We start from the raw sequence: 15,359 nt of genomic DNA on the forward strand, positions 1-15,359 counted from the left end.
GCATCAGTTTTTGTTTTGCATGCCAGCTTCTTCAGAGTGTTTAGGTTAAAGGTCAGTAGACATACGGGGATTTTCCTATCTAGAGTTGAACGTGCACAGATCCTGAGAGTGTTTGAATAGCAGGTTTGGATGTCGGTCTTCCGTCTTTTCCCATCTTTCTAAATAGCTGTTTCCTCTTGCTCCACAGAAGAAAAAAAAAAAAAGGCCTTCTTGAACCATTTAACCTATACCATAAATCTTTTCAAAAGTAGGAAAAGCCTATGACTATAGTGAAAAAATGTATTGCTCACTTTTTGTTCTGCACACACCAGCCACAAATATTTGTGAATTCCTTGTGAAACCAGTGACAGGAACATCTTTGTTATTGTTGTTACCATTTTTATTATGTTAAAGGGAAAAGGGAAATAACCTGAAATGGGTGAACTTGGCAGCACTGTCAGCGTGTTTCTGTGTGGATTCTGTGCAGAAAAAAAAAAGACAAATTCTGAGAATAAAGAAGTCTGACAAAAGCCAGGAAATGCTTTACCTCACGATTCTTCTCCTTTATTTTTTTAGGGTTTTTTTTAATCTTTGTTTAGTTTCCCTTGTTTTGGTTAAAAAAAAATAAAGGAGAGCAAATGTATCAAGTTGAATGAAGGAATGACTATTTACAGTCACACTTTTTTTTTTCTCTATTCAAATGTCAGTTAAGCAAATTGCATAACAATTGAAACCATAAAAATGCATTTCACTTTTCTGCAGAATAATTCACACACAAATTACAGAATTACAGAATGACACACAATCGTGCAATGTTCAGACCTGTTCACAACCCTGTATAAGACAAAGAAAGCATTTTACTTATTAAAGAAAAACAACAACAACAACAAAGAAAGTAAATACTGCAGAAGGCGCACTGGAATACAAAATATATCCCTGTTTCCAATGATCCAAAGCACTATGGCTATCTAGAATAGGTGGCAAATTTTTCTATTGATAAGATCATAGTTCTACTGGAATTGATCTTTTATGGGAGGAGAGGAGATGGGACTCCCAGTTTAAGGAAAATTGAGAAAAAATTCAGGATAATAAGAAAATATTTTAGGAATAGAAATCCAGATTCAAAAGATATTGTGAATGTATCTTAGTAATAGTAGCCATACTCCAAAAGAAATGTCTGATTTAACCATATGCTATCAATCCAAATATTGATTTTTATGGTTAAACAAGGTTTTAAAAATCTATTAATCCATATAAGATCTTTCTACCTTTTAAACAAAAGGCTGGCTACTTTTTCACAGGAGATATGTCAATATATTCAGAAGTCACCTTGGGTTAATAAAAAAGATAAACAGACCTACTGATACTTTGTCTTTTTATATACTGCATACCAGCTACAGACATAGCCTTCAGCATTATGACAAAAAGTACCTATTAGCTGTCTTCCTTCCCCCATCTCACTCCCAGAAAGCATTATTAATGAGATATTTTCACAGGTAGGAAGAGACTAAGTAACTGTTTGAGGGGTTTTACTGTCAAGTCATTGATAAGTTTGCATCTGAGCATTTAGTGTGTGTAGAGTGCAGGACACAGTACTGTGCTATGGTGCCTTGCAAAAGGAAAAAAAATGCATCTATGCTTTATAAATACATTTTAATTCTCTTGCACAAATAGTTTTGTGTCAGGCCATGTGCTGGCACCTTTGAAATCTTGCTTGAAGTACCTTACAGCTTTATCTAATTCGGGGTACTTGCGTGTGATGGTTTATACGATGACAAATTACTCTTCACATGTACAGAACTCTGCACAGTTGTGAGGTTTAGCACTGCTATATAGACAATTAAGCTTATTATGCCCAAAAGAATTAAATTATGCTGAGACAATTTGATTAGTTGTGTCCAAAGGAAGATACAACAGTAATGAACTAAAAGTTTAAAGCGAACATTAACAGTAGTACAGTAATTGAAGTATTTGATAACTAATTTCTTTAAATCTATTTTCCCTTTTATTTAGTCTATTTGCTGTTCTTGTAAAAATGTTATTTGGCTTCCAGATGATTCGAAGCATGAATGTTGATCGAGCTTTCTAACCTTATTTTAGTGTTTATGCACACTTCACAAAATTTTGTATTCATGATCTCTATCAGAAATTCTGGATTTGTTTGATTTCTTTCAAAATATTTTTAAAGATTTTATTACTTTTAAATCTTTTAAAATCTTAGTTTAAGTCTTCTTGAAACATATAGGTCTGTACATGAATTGTGATTAAAAAAATTAATAGCACCTACTAATTTCAGCTTGTTGAGCCAGTCATGAATGGAAGCTGGTTGATACTTCATTAGTGTTATTTTTAGTTGAAGCAAATGGAAAACATAGATGTCCTGTAGTGTCTGCTAAAAGCCAAAAAGAGATAAGACTACTGAAGCAGTGAGGCAACACAGTGGGTGAATCAATAGATTCGAGCAGAAGCAGGTTATTCAAAATCAGCACCTTGCCTGCAGGGGCAGGTAGTGATGATGCAGTGATGGCAAGTGATGTCTTACGGGCAGCCTTCACAGCACAGCTATTTTCAGCAAAATATAATTTGATAATTATTTTCATGTCAGCACAATTTAGCATATTTATTCTTTTGTAAGTTTTAATTCCTCTTAAGAGGAACGATCCTGTCAAAGTAACAGGGTCATAAGGATTGTTACATGTTGAGATTAACCTCTCTTCTACTTCATTGCCTCCAAGCTTTAGATCAGCTCTGATTGATTTTGGAAACAGTTTGTGTGCTGTTTCCAGGCTACTCTTTCAATTTTATTGTAATGGTACTACTATATATTGCTTTATTTATATTAAAATTTATTGGCCACTTCCTCCCCTGTAACCTGATTTTCTCTCTTAATTTCTGAAATTTTTTTTGTAACTAGCTAGTTGTACCATATATATAACATGGATTTACACTGATATTAATGTCTTTCCTTCTCCACAAACTGAGGTGAGCAAGCACATGTTAATATTAGGGCAGTTCGTGGTATTTACACTGAAATCTCAGAGCCATCAGTACTTCACCTTAAAACTAAGGCTATAGGGATCTACGAATCTTAGCTTACTCCTACGGAAGTTTTTAAATGGTGCTTGCTGTGGTGGTTGATACATAGATTGGTATTTTTACTGTGGTTGCCTTCTGACATTGCTTACAACCCTAGTATCCTATGTTTTCTCACTGCCTCTGTTGAGCTTGAAACACCTGATTCCTTGAGGCATTATGGGGAGAACTGAAAGAAGAGGTTGACATTTTTTCCCTCGAAGGTGAAGATACGGAATGAAAGTGAACAGACATGGCCCCTAGTCAGGGTTTGTGCAGTATGTTTATGGTTCAGGAGCCATTTATTAATTATTTTAATTAGTGTTATTCTCATCTATATGCTCGCTTGAAGCATAACCACTTAAGAGCAATAATTCCTTAAAAATGTATTTCCCTTGGAAATCTTCTCCTGCTTTGCATTGTTTTCCAACTAGTAATGATAGCTCTTCAGGAGCAATTTGGCAACTGCGCATCAATATATTGCTACCAGGTTTCTGGATTTTGGTTTTATTCTTTTTAATTACCTGTATTGTGTGATAGTTGTGTTATTTGTATGAGTAATATGGTATGTTACGGAATGTTAGGCATTCCCTATTTGTTAAATTTCAGGAAGGATGTTCAATTTACTTCTGACTTTTCAAGAGCCAACTTCTGAGCATAATTCAAATCTATTTTTTAATTATTCTGCAGAACATAAACGGGTGTCTATTTATTTCAGCTTGATAGCTTCAAATGGAATAGGTAACACATGCAAAGTGTGCAAAGATTCATTTATTTCAGCAAATCCTCTGAGCAATAATTCTGACTTTGTTTCAACTGACAGTGGAAAAAAAAATGTTGCAGAGCTTTTTAAAGTGTTTACTCCAAAGGCTGAAACTTCAAGCCCTGCCAAAATGAAGGAATTTTAATAATTTTAAACAATTATTGCTGTTTCAGTTCAGACAAAATTAATAATTTTTATGATTCTCTTCCACTCCCCCCCCTCCCTAGAGAACAATTGTGTCTACTTTATAAGAATAGGTCTCAACTTACAAACTACACCTGTAATTTTCCTTTTGCAAGTCAGTATTATTGATATCTTATAATTTCAGCCTCTGTATTTGTTTATTAAATGCAGTAAGGCCACATCAGGTAAAAATGCTTCAAAGCATTGCCACAGGAACTATTAAAAAATAAAAGTGTTTATTTCAATTACATCTCACTTTCCATGTATTTAATTTAGACACCTTAAACATTCATTCTTGAAGATCACAGTTTAATTTCAGGAAGAAAGCAATTAAAGAGGATATTTCTACTCCTGTATTTTTTGCTTGTTTTGCTCTTGTTGCTTGTTTTCCCCATGCCTTTGAAATAACCGAAGTTGTGTGTGATTTCATGAATGTGTCTTTGTGCAGTGTACAGCTGCAGAAAAACCAAAACACATTCTGATGAAGAGTCATGGAGGTAATTTCAATGACTAATGTGTTTAGCTTTGCATTGCCGCCTGCCTGTTCAACAGCTAGGAGTTAGATAAAAGAAAGCAATGAAGGTAGAGTTAAAAATATGAGAAAGAAAGGTAAAATAATGGTACTGGTACAACTTCCCCACACCTCTGCAAAGCAACAGAGACAAGTGCTTGCAAATTTGGTACAGTGGGATAAGAGTGGTTGGGGGGAATACAACATGGATAAGTCAGTAATCCTCAGATCAGGCCAGAACAAAAATCTCAGGAATCCCTCAAATAAGAGGGAGTTTGAAAAGAAATGAGATACTGTCAAAATAGGCCATCGATATCTTCTCAAAACAACAAGGTGATTTTTTGTTTGTTTACTTTTCAGTGGTGAGATTTGCTCACAAAGAGGATTTATTTATTTATTGCTTTACCTAAAGGCTTTTTACTTTGCAAAATGTAATATAAATTACTCTGTTTCAAAAGCCTCCTGTCACTGTAAACATGCTGTGACAAGCTCCCCCAAGGAAAGTCCTGTAGGGTCCAAATCCCAGCTGAAATTCCTGAGTGAGCCACGCTGAATGCTTGAGACTGTTACCTGATTGCTGGCTGGAGTGACTGAATTGCAGAATACTGACTTGAAAGGTACAAAAGCCTGAGGATCTGTACATCTGGCAGTACAGGTGGCTGCTCATCAAACCAAAGAGCACTATTGTTTGTTTCTTTTTCTGAATCCTATCACTCCTTAGAAGTGTATGATGAAATCGGTTGCCCAGGGAGGTTGTGAGTACTCCATCCCTGGCAGTGTTCAAGGCCAGGATGGATGAAGCCTTGTGTGGGATGGTTTAGTGTGAGGTGTCCCTGTCCATGGCAGGGGTGTTGGAACTAGATGATCTTGAGGTCCTTTCCAACCCTAACTATTCTATGATTCTATTGCAAAAGTACTCACCATTGATTAGCTTCTGTTAACTTTATTTTCAGTAATATCTCTTCCTGGATTGCATTTAGACCGCTGAGGTGGAGTAGTCTGTAACTGATCCCTAATTCAGCTACCCTGATGCACACATAGCACACGCTATTGCTATGGGTGTTTCTTCTTCCAGTGTAAACTGGAAGATAGGAAAAAAGGGAAGAGAAAGAGAGAAAATAATACTTAATTGCAGCTCACCTGATCTGGCCATAGGATGCAACAAGCACCTGCTCATGGATTAACAGCACCCACATTTTGGATGAACTATTAATTTCAACAGAAGACAAAGCAGCATGTTGCTCAGAATTAATGAGGAGAGCCACTTCCCTTAAACTGGAGTGATTTCCAGGAAAAAGTTAGGCTAGATATTAGATAACTTACATGGAAGCCACAGTTTTCTAGAAATCGATATGTTTTTTTCTTCCTATATCACCATTGCAATATTTTCGGTTACAGGACACAAATAGCTTGCTGTCCTGATTATTTTCTTGAACAACAAGCTTGAAAAGGACTGATTTATTTTTGTCTGTGGGTCTCTGTACATTTCTTAAGCTACATATATTGCTAGAACCGTGAAATACTACCAAACACTGTGATTTCTGTGTTATTTATAGGTGGAAATGACTGAGCTACTAAAAAAAAAAAAAAAAAGGTTTTATTTCATAGACACAGGTGAATTAGAATACAGAGTACTGTTTAAAGCTTGTTCTGTAAGTTATGTCATTCTTATTAAGTATTTTTGAGAACATGTAGTACCTCAGCTTTTGCATACATGTAAATATAGTGTCAAAGAGGCACAATTAAATGAACACAATATATCAAATACTATCAATATTGTCTGTTGTTACACTGTGTGAATGCCAAGAAACTCCATCACATGCCTAGTCTTAAGAATAGTAATTCAACAGCAAAATGGGTATCTCATTTTTTCCTTTTCTTCCCCTGTGACATACTGACACCTAAACCAGAATCATTTATCCATTTGTAGAAAATCCTGCTATAAGTCTGCATACAGCTTGATGTTGGAAGTAACTGTATTTCTGACTGTATGTTAGACATACATAAATCTTTGTAGGATAGTTCAATACATATATATATATATATCTCATGTGCTTATACTGCTTATGGACAGCAGTTGTAATAAACTTGGTGAGAACGACACTAGGTTGTTCTAGCCACCAGCCTAAGCTATCTACAGCATCATTACCAAGTTTAATGTCATTAATCACATATATGTGAAAAATACATTATGGTAGCAACTACTCAGCTGCTTGTGGGTAGACTGTACATAGATGCTGAAGGAACAAATTCAGAAAGTCAGAGCATCAATAACCTTAGCAGTGATAGAATAGCACAAACACATCTGGAATTCTTGTACTTAGTGTATTGTACTTAATTTTATTTTTTAAAACAGTTCAGGTGATCCACAATCATGATTTTAAGAAAACTATATTTCCAGCCATCAGGAACTGTAACATTTTAAGCCATAAATCCTAAAATGGCGGTTTTCTTTATTCTGCTCTGCATATAAGAGAAAAATTAGAGATGAAGGGTGAAAAAACCCACTGAGCTGTGTTTCTTCCATCTGTGTAGCTACAAAGGAAAGGAAAACAAGAGGAAAACACACATAAAGTAACTACCAGGTTCTGCCCTGCTCAAGGTAACTGCCTCATTGTGTCCATTATAAATGTTGTCATGACACTAGTTCAAACTTTGGCTTTAAACAACAGAGATAACAAAATACATATTTGCTACATAGCGAGAATGTTATGGGAATGACCTAAATATTTTATACAAGGATAGCAATACATCTTGTACAAATGTCGTCTAGCCATAACACTCTGGAACATGGACTGCCGAAACAATTGTGGCTGAGGAGAGGTTTCTACAGGAAGACTAATACCCCCAAAGTAAACTTGTTTACAGGTCTACTTTTAGAGAGGCTTTCTTTTTTCAGTTTACTGCAGAAGGACTGTGTGGTGGGGGAGGTGGAGGTTTCCCTCTGTGTGTTCTTCCCTGAGGGTTTCACTAAGGAAGAATTACTGTAAATTCTCAAGATGCTCTATGGAGCCAATAGGTTACCAGAAGACTGTACAGGCACAAGCTGAAGATTATTCCCATATCTTTTCCTTTCTTTGTCCATTCTTTAAACTGGCTGATTCTAGAATGTGGGCATAAAAGGCAACATCTACCTAGGAAACTTAGTAGAGCCTAGATACTGGCAATGACCCAGATACTGCAGCTGAGATATACATACACTGTTAAATTCATAAAATTCCTTGCATGGCTTTCTGCCACTGCAACTGCAGCCATTGAAAACTCTGAGGTCTTTTTAATGTAACAACATATTGATCACTAGATCCTACAGTGACTTCCTAAATGAACTATTAGGAAATAATAGCTTCCATGGTTCTATGAGCTACTAATATAACTCTGATTTTCGTCTTTTTTTATTTTTCAGATTTTTGTTATGCCTTCCTTTTGGCATAAGTTTCTCCTTACCTGTCACCAATTTTCTCTTCAACAGCCAGTCTTTTAATTATTGGTTTATTGTTATTTTTGGATTTCCTTGTCTGCTGTGCTTATCATCTTTCATTTTCATCAGTTTAATCTTCCTGTTCAATTATAGTTGCATTTCTACTAATGTACTGTATGAATCCCAGTTCTAGAGAGAAGACTAAAAGGTCTGTGACTGATAAAAGGCCACAAGACTTTCTGGTTATTAAATATCTCAAGATTGTACAGAGATGCTTAATTACTTTTAGCAGTTAATGAATACATAATTGCACCAAGAACAACATGATGTTCTCTTATTACTTAGCACGCATAAGACTATTTGCCAGATTTTCAGATTTGATGGAATTAGGGAACTGGATGAAACATAAACTCAATTCACTGCATATTACTATAACTATTAATATTTTTTAGCAGGGATAGTACGAATAATTACTAGAAAAAAGAAAAAACCAAAATGTAACAGATTCATTGCATTTCATTCAATAACTGCAGTAACTGAAGTAACCTTCAGCTGCAACTCCTGATTATTTTAGCATTGAGGTAGTAACAAGATCAGAAATTATTCTTCCATCTCTAGAAACACATTTAAATCACACCAGTCTTGGGCCATTATCCAGACCATGGGCCGCCTTAAGCCAAGCCTGAAGATTAGCTGAAAGGTTCAGACAGACCAACCTGCAGCTGTTTGTTTGTTTCTTAACATAGATGAGACTGCCTTACCCAATTTCTGTGCTTATTGTTTGGTTTCCTTTCAAACACTACTCCAAAGTATTGTAATGTGTTTCTTGAAAGGATTATCAACTACTTTTTCAGGACCATGTATCATGCTGCACATTATAAAGAAACCTCACCCTTAATTTAGTAAACTGGAAGAGCCCAGATCCAAATATACCGAGTATAAAGTCAAGGAATTCTCATAAGAGAAATCCTGGGTGAAAAATTAGTGCTTGCTGGAGTCTTGCTGCCTCTATCTCTCTTTTAGTAAGCCCTCCTTGCAAAATAAGCTGTGAACTGGCTCCAGATACACACTCTCAGAAAAAAAAAACAGCAATATTTTATACCTCTGAAGTGAGCAAGTTTAAATCTCTGGCAGATGGACTAGAGAGCAGCTCCATTGACTATTCAGGGGAAATTATAAACTTCTAAAGCTTTGTGGTGTATTGGTGATGCGATCTATTTTAGCTATAGAGACACAGTAAGAATATTTGTGTGAAACACTGAAGAAACTGAAGTTCTGAACTCTTTGTGCTGAGATCTCTGGAATTCCTAAGACTACTGATGGTCAAAAAAGCACTGGCACCATGTAGGTTTCGAAGCTGGTTTTATCTACTGTTTTTCAGACAATTGAAGACACACTAAAACTGAGCATTTCTTTTCTGAAAGAACTTTTATTACAAAAAATGTCCATGACAGCTTTTTTCCAACTTCCACTCTTTGTTAGGGACTTTACCAAGTTAGGTATAGATGATGCAGAATACAAATGAGAAATAAGGCCATTTGCTTTAGAGGAAACAGAAGTACAACTTTTTTCACTCTACAGATAATTTTCTAATTCAGTATCTTCAATGATATTTGTGTAAACAGAAAAAACTTTAAAGAACGTTCTGAACTGCAAAAGAACACCCTAGACACTGGCCTGGTTTCTTGTACATCTATAATATACAAACATTTAAGAGACAGCTTCTGCATAGCTGAGATTGTTAAAACCACACTTTTCAGACAGCACCTGAGGCTCTACATTAAAGCTGATGTTACACAGCTAGTTGTGAAAATTAACAGGTAAGGAGGTAACTTAACAGGTAAGGAGGTAACAGGTAATTAGCAGGTATAACTGAGGAGGTAAGCATTTATCTTGCATGTAAGGCACATTGATTAGAAGGTTTTCAGAACACTCATTACCAGCAAGTGTTAAATACTACAAGTTACTCTGTGGGCCAGACTGAATTCAGAGAACCAGAGATAATAGGACTATAAAGATGATATATAGCTAGCAACAGTTGGGGCTTGCTTAAGGATACATGTAAACACAGTCTGGATAGGACACTGAATAGGATAAGTAAGGGGGGAAAAAATGGGTTAAGCAAACAATATATTAAATGGTGTAGAACACAAGTGTTCAAGTCTTTCCCATAGCAAAGATACCTGTTCCTGTTACCCTTTTTCCAGTGTTACTCTTTATGTGGTAGCTCTCTGGATACAAGCTAGCTTTAATTCTCCAGAGACACTTGCTTCCCTAGTTTTCTGCCCTAACAGACTCACTGTCCTCTCTCCTTCACTTCCTTAGGTGTCAATCACAGCTGAAGTTTCTTCCTGGAGTGACAGAAAGTTGTGGTCATTCTGGATGGGAAAAGATGTTACAGGTCTGAATTACAAAACCTACAAAAATGACAACTGCTCATTGAGAAACAGCGTCTTAGGAGTAAGCCCTGGACAAGTTACCCATGGAGGCTATAGTCTCCTTGTGACAGAAGGCTGAAAATGATGGGCTGGGCAATTAGCCATCAGGTGTGACACAAGGTATAGCTCACTATGCTTTTGAGGACTATGGACTCAATGAATGACTGCATTCTGTATAATGTCAATGAAAATAGTTCGAATGGAACTAACACATATTACATTTTTGTTCCCAAGCAGGTTATTTCCTGAGTAGGTATTAAAATCACTGTGTTTGGGCTTTCTTTTTTTTTTTTTTTTTTTGTATTTTGCTCGTTCTTGTTTATTATTAATTACACATTGTGTTCATGGAAATCATTCTCTGTAATTATACAGACTTAATTATACAGATTTACTTTGTTATTGGTTTTAGCCTTGGCCTTTGACATTCATACATCTGTATATCTATTTGCTATTTTCTACATTCTTCTCTATGTATACCTACTAGATTTTATAGGAAGTTCTATAAAAAAAAAGAGAATGTAATTGCAAATTAATACAATACCTGTAGTTTGTCTTAGTCACGGAAAGGTTTTATAAGGCTAAATTCAAATTCATGACAACTAGCTATATTTATTAAAATTAGCTCAGGTTTATTGGCACAGAAATTAAACTCTGGCATGGCAACTGTATTGTCACGTCTAATTTGGGTAATTTTTTTTTTTTTTACTCATTAGCCTTACTTTGTGTATACTCTTTCCTCTTAATGAGAGCAGAAAGAGAATTTGCAGGCTACTGATTTAGCTGTCATAATGGTAAACTTGCTTCAAGCCTTCTCAAACCACAGGTTTTGTTACATTATAAGCCAATTTAGCAACAAAGCCCTCTTAATAAGTACAGTTCAGCAGTGTTTAAAAAGAGACATCAAATGATCAGCTCTTCATATATTTGTTCATATATTTGTGTATAACAGCACAGAAGGCCTTGGCACAGCAAGATCATATGTTGGTGGAGCTGGATCATATGCTGCCCACATTTGCTGATTGTCATGGTGATTTACTGTTGTGACCAAAACTTTCCTGCTTCCACACACTAATAATTGTAGGCTATTTGCAACATTCATGGCCAAAAGCATTGGAAATATACTCTAAGGTACCAGTAAATTTAACAACTGCCATGGAATTTCCTGGACATTAAAACTCAGTCATCAGTAGTTTTAAATTGTTGGAATTGTCCTTTACAGTTTTGGCATGTTTCCATATCATTCCCAGGGGCAGTTCAGTGATTAGCACAAGCCAGTGGTCATTTGCAGTTTGCATGCAGCCACCTAGGTTGGAAAGTAAGAAAATACAACAGTACAGATCTGATTTGTTGTGTGCCAGTGAGCTTCATTGGCAGGGAAGGATCCAGAGAACAGAAGGATTTTGGAGATCATACAATATATGCAGAATATCATACAATATATGCAGAAACATATTTTTCTTGATTTTTCTTTAAATGGGTTTGGAGTTGCAGTCATAAGTCTTTGTATAATCATATAACAAAATCAAACTTACCTCTTCTACCAGGAAGCAGAGGAGAAGGAAGGAGTGGCAGTTGGCCATACTAGTGTCTTGGTTAAGAGGCTCTACCAGCTCACCCCGACTTGCCCTTGGGAAGGAATGACTTGTTGCCACTGATTACTTTATGGCTCTCAGTACTCAACTGGGAGTGGATTACATTGGATTAAAACAATGAGTGGCTCTTTACTTTTCAGGATAAAACCATGATGCTCATTAGGAATGATAATGTAAGACTACTTTAGCTATATAATAAAATTTACTTTTAATGCTTAGGGTGGAAGAGGGTTGCTGAATGTTTTAGGCAGATGAGGTTAATTTAAGTAAGTTGTTTGCTCTAGCTCTATAGCTCTTCAGAACTTTCTGGTTTAGATTAAAAAAAGAGCGCTCCCTTGAGCTGAGAGAGAGTTTCTGCATAAAATGGTTCTCTTCTGCTCATTTCCATACACAAGAGAAAACCTGAGAATACTAAGCAATGTATAGATTTTTATACTTGCTCTATAATGATATTGTTCCTTTATTCCTGTGTTTATAGGTGAAACATGCTTTTCATTTTACATATCTTAGGATCTGAGCAAAATCATGATCCTGCCTCACAGATGGTGTTTATTAATTTCTCAAATTTTCTCAAAGTGGAAAATACTTGAACACTGTCTCTAAATATGTTTTTCTTCTACTCAGGAAGAAAGTTGAAACAACTGAAACTATAGATTTTATTGGATTAGTCCAAGTTAATGAATCTAAAATAATGAAAATACCATTAATAACAAAGACATTTCAGCACTAACCATTATGTGAGAATCACAGTCTGCTTGTCCAAACATTAATTATGTTTCATATTTTCTTTATATGGCTCTGCAACTTCTGGAAATGCTCCCCAGGTTAAGTACTCAATAGAAAACTGGGTGTAATTTTAAACACTGGCATATCAGGGAGTGGAACATCTCCCTTATGAGGAGAGGCTGAGGGAGCTGGGTCTCTTTAGCTTGCAAAAGAGGAGACTGAGGGGTGACCTCATCAATGTTTACAAATATGTGAAGGGTAGGTGTCAGGATGATGGAGCTAGGCTTTTTTCAGTGATATCCAGTGATAGGACAAGGGGCAATGGGTGTAAACTGGAACATAGGAAGTTCCACGTTAACATCAGGAAGAACTTCTTTACTGTAAGAGTGACAGAGCACTGGAACAGGCTGCCCAGGGGGGTTGTGGAGTCTCCTACACTGGAGATATTCAAGGCCCGCCTGGACAAGTTCCTGTGTGATGTACTGTAGGTTACCCTGCTCTTGCAGGGGGGTTGGACTAGATGATCTTTTTAGGTCCCTTCCAACCCTTGGGATTCTGTGATTCTGTGATCAGAAATAACCCTGCAAGGGTAGGGGGAACAGGGAGCCAGGTGTGGAGACAGGAGAAGAGAAAAAGAATGTGCTGGTTCTGTCCTGTGGTTTCAAAAATACAAACAAAGGGGGGGGGGGGGGGGGGGAAGATAAAGTTTCCTGTCAACCTAATTGTCATTAAAACTGTGTACAGTTTAACTAGTAAATGAGACTTTGATAAGAAAGTCAGTATAAAGCAGTGTACTGTTAAGCCCATTACTGAGTTTCTTTTTTCTAGATATACTTATTTCTGTTTAAGTTCTAAAAAGTGGCGCAGAATTTCCCTCAACATTCCTGGCTCCTCACAGTAAAATGTTTTTGTGACCTTCCCAGTCATTATAGAATCAGTATGTAAACTATTCACTGACTCTAATTCAACTTCTCTAGATTATTAGTTCCCTGAAATGAGTACAGAGAGTCACCTGAGTTACCATAGATATTCTTTCTTAACAGAAAAAAGGCATACGCAAAATAACACCTAAATCAGCAGTACTTCTGTATACCTCCCAAATTTGAGTTGCACAAATCACAATTTTAAATCGCATTTCTCTTTCTTCGTCTCCAGGGTGGCAGAAGAGAAATCATAGATAACCAAACCATATTTCTTCTGTGTTATTTGCACTGCAAACAGCTAGAACAAGTCAGCACACAGAATTAAGCTGAAGGAAGTAAAATTTTGGCTATGGACAGAAAGAGTAGGATAAAGGCTAGAAATGAGTCAGAGATGACCTTAAGATAACAAGCAATGTTTATAATTCTTACGAATTCCTCCCAAATTACAAGATTTTTGTTGGTCTCATAGTGATCCTGTGAATCTCCAGCCCACTCAAAATTTCTGCCTGTTCAGTAAAAATCCCCTCTTCCAAAAAGCTCCCAATTTGTGAAATGAGTGAGGAGCCAGGACACAGAGCTGAGGAGAGGACTGTGCAGGACACGAGAAGAAGAAATGGGGCAGACACATGCATGGAACAAAAGAACATCGCTCCTTTTGAAGTCAGGGCAGCAGGTGTGACTGCTGACAAGCAAGAGCTCTGGAAGAAGATGATAACCACAAAGCATACCGGATACAGAAGAATGTCTTCATTAATATGGCACATCACACACGCCAGGGATAGGGAAAGCAACCACTCGATGCACAAACACATTTTTCTTAAAGATCTCATCATTCAATGGCATCATGATTCATGACTACAAAGGCAGAAAGGCTGGATTTCAGTAATGAGGAGAAAAGTGATCGCTAATGGTCCAAGAGAATTTAAGGGAAGATGTGATCTTTAGTTCAGACCTAATAATCTGCCTGGGGAGTAGCCTAGAGATAAAATGAGAAGAGGCTAGTTAGAGCTCTACAACACACATGAAGGTGATCTGCAGAGGAATTAAATCCTTTTAATTGACCACATGACATCAGTCACACTCATCTTTTGCAAGATCAAACATGTTGTTAAACCAGAAAAAATACTACTTTAAAAAGAACAGTAATAATAAGAAAAGCCCAACAAAAAATCTTACACTGTAAAGAAGGTTCCATGATTTCTGAATCATGATCGGATGGGTTTTGCTTCTTTGTCCTGGTTTGAGCAGCAGCAGTCAGTTTTCTCCTTCTTAGGAGCTAGTACAGTGCTGTGTTTTGATCTTTTGGCCTGGGAACAGTGCTGATAACGTGGATGTTTTCAGTTGCTGCTCGAATGTTTGGTCTGGCCAAGGACTTTCTGAGCCTCATGCTCTGCCAGGGAGGAGGGGAGGCCGGGAGGAAGTAGAGACAGGACACCTGACCCAAACTAGCCAAAGAGGTATTCCATACCACAGCACGTCATGCCCAGGATGTAACTTGGAGGGACCCGGAAGGGTTGGGTCGGCAGGGTTGGAAGAGGTATCGGTCGGTGCTTGGCTGGGGGGAGTGGGGTGAGTTATTGGTCGGCTGGTGTTGAGGTGTTGTATTCTTTCCTCTTGTTATTTCCTTTATCATTATTATTATTGGTGGTAGCAGTAGTGATTTGTGTTATACCTTAGTTACTAAACTGTTCTTATCTCAACCCGTGGGAGTTGCATTCTTTTCGATTCTCCTCTCCGTCCCTCCAGGAGCAGGG

The sequence above is a fragment of the Lathamus discolor genome, chromosome 2, assembly GCF_037157495.1.
Source record: "Lathamus discolor isolate bLatDis1 chromosome 2, bLatDis1.hap1, whole genome shotgun sequence".
NCBI classification, from domain to species: domain Eukaryota; kingdom Metazoa; phylum Chordata; class Aves; order Psittaciformes; family Psittacidae; genus Lathamus; species Lathamus discolor.